Source organism: Mastomys coucha, unplaced genomic scaffold (assembly GCF_008632895.1).
Source record: "Mastomys coucha isolate ucsf_1 unplaced genomic scaffold, UCSF_Mcou_1 pScaffold18, whole genome shotgun sequence".
NCBI lineage: Eukaryota > Metazoa > Chordata > Mammalia > Rodentia > Muridae > Mastomys > Mastomys coucha.
The window spans coordinates 113,103,748-113,106,424 of NW_022196900.1; positions in this window are offsets into that span (position 1 = coordinate 113,103,748).

Sequence of the window (2,677 nt, forward strand, 5' to 3'; positions counted from 1 at the left end):
CCTCATAGCACCCCTCACAGCACGCCCCCCCCAGCCCCCCAAGCACACACACTCACACCCTAGCAGTCTGTTCAGATGCAGTTACAGAAAGCCTGTGGGACGGGAGCCTTCGTTCCTGTGTGTTTGCCTCAGATCCTCAGATCATTTTGCCTTCTCCCCACATCCTACTTTGAGATTCTGACTTTTCTGGTCTCTGGGTCATGCTGTCTCTCTCCCTGTACCTGCTGGGTGTTCTGTGTGAGCTCTGCATACACCAGGTGCCTTCCAGGGTGTGTAAACACTGGCAGCTGGTTGTTTATATCTTGCATCTCTCCTTATTATGTGTAGTCCATTATGAAGGATCCCAGTTAAAGCAGAAGCAGATGAATCCATAAATAACAGAGTAGACACCAAAGGCATTAAAGTAATCATAAGAAATTGTATGTACTACCCCCTCTCCAGATATTTCGTAACTTGAATGAAATGGACCACGTCCTTAAAAGACATTGTCCATGAAAACTCACAAGAAGAGAAGCAAAAGTGTGCTGGAGAGACGGCTCAGCAAGCTGCCCAAGCTTCAGAGGACCCAGTGCTCACAACCACCTGCAGCTCCGGTCTCAGGAAACTCAGTGCCCTCTTCTGGCCTCCATGGGCAGCAGAAAAGCACATGGTACACAGACATGCCAGGGAAAAACACCCATACACAGGAAATAATATATTTTAAAAATAAAAACAATGCTATCAAATACTATCAAATAAACACTACCAAAAATTCAAGGGGGAGTTGGGCTCAGGGACACCACAGTGGTTAAGAGTACTCACTGCTCTTGCAAAGGACCAGATTAAAAGACCAGTTTAATTTCCAGTGCCCAGATCATTAGTTCACAACTCTCTGTAAGTCCAGCTCCAAGGGAGGAAGCCAACACCTGTTGCATACATGTGTGCATGTGCACACACGTATATATACATATACATGCACACACATGCTCATGTATAAACACACATATACATATGCACACACATATGCACAAGCACACACATGCACATGCACATATATACATACACATGCACATGTATACATGCATACACACTGATAAAATAGTAATATACTTCATAAAAAGCACATATAGATTTAATTACAGAAACCTCAAGATCATCTCAACCGATAGTGACAAAATTTAACTTCAAAGAATTAAGAATATAAGACATGTACCTGAACATATCAAGACTACCTATAAAAGGTCTATATTCAAGATTATCCTACATGGAATGAAACATTTCCTCTAAAATCAGAAACAAGACACGGAGCCAGTGTGTACCCTCTGTCAGTGTAGTATTTGAACACAGAGTGATGAGGTAAAGAGAGAGAAATGAAATGGTCCAGATGGAGGGAAGAAGTCAACATATCTTTGTTTGGAAACAATTCCATGCCACACTTAAGAGAACTAAATACTCCACCACAAGACCACTTCATATGATAAAGGCTTTCAGGGATATAGCAAGACACAAATTTAAGACACAAACCTAGCTCCTCTTCTACACCAGTAACCAGCACACTGAGAAAGAAATCAGAAAACAATTCCAGCCACAACGGGCTGCAAAACTAGGAATAAAGGTAACAAAGGAGCTGAGAGCCTCCTACAGAGAGAACTCAAAATGCTAAAGAAGATGATAGAAGATGAAAAGACTTCCTGTGTGCATGTTTTGGAAAAATTAGTGCTATGAAAATGACTACGTTTTCATAATAGAAAAGCAGCCTGCGGATTCAATACATTCCCCCATCAAAAGTCCAAAGCCATTCTTCACAGAAATAGAAAGGGAAAAGCCTACACTCCACAGAAAAACACAAAAGAATCTGGAATAACAAAGCAAGATGGAGCAAGAGGAGCAACTCCGGGGGTGTCAAGGTACCTGGCATCAAATAACGCCACACGGCCATAGTGACAAAAGGAAAGCGGTGTGACTCCTGGGCAACAACAAACACGTGGACGGATGGACAGACAGACAGGTGGACAGACAGGATAGAATAGAGGACCCAGAAATAAACCCACGCTGCCTCCACCACCTGAGTTTTGACAAACGTGCCAGAGCCGATTGCTCCCAGGGGGAGACTGAAGTCACATAGAAGAAGGAAGATCTCTGTCATGCATTGCTCTGGCTTGCTTTCTGTTGCTGTGATAGAACTCTGACCAACTTGTGAGGGCAAAGGCTTATTTTCAGCTCTCAGATCATGGCTCACCGCTGAGGGAAGCCATGAACTCAGTGCAGGAACTGTAGCAGGAGCCGTGCAGGGACACCGCTTACTGGCTTGCTCTTCACGGCTGCCTCATAGACTTTTCTTATACAGCCCAGGCCCACCTTCCTAGGGGTGGTAGAGCTAAGCACGAGTCGGGACAATCAGCAATCAAGAAAATGCCCCCAAGACATGGCGAATGGCCAGTCTGAAGGAGGCAGGCCAGACTGATGGAGGCAGGCCAGTCTGATGGGGGCAGACTCTGCCTCTACCCAGGTGATCTAGCTTGTGTCATGTTGACAGCTGAATCTAACATCTAACTATGGCACGCAGCTTGTATGAAAATAAATTCAAACTGCATCGATGATACTGATATATAAGACTGAACCTTTCTGATTGCTGGAGGAACATGAGATCTGAGCATTTGGCAAGGGACTCCAAGAACCCAAGGAACAATACCAGTAA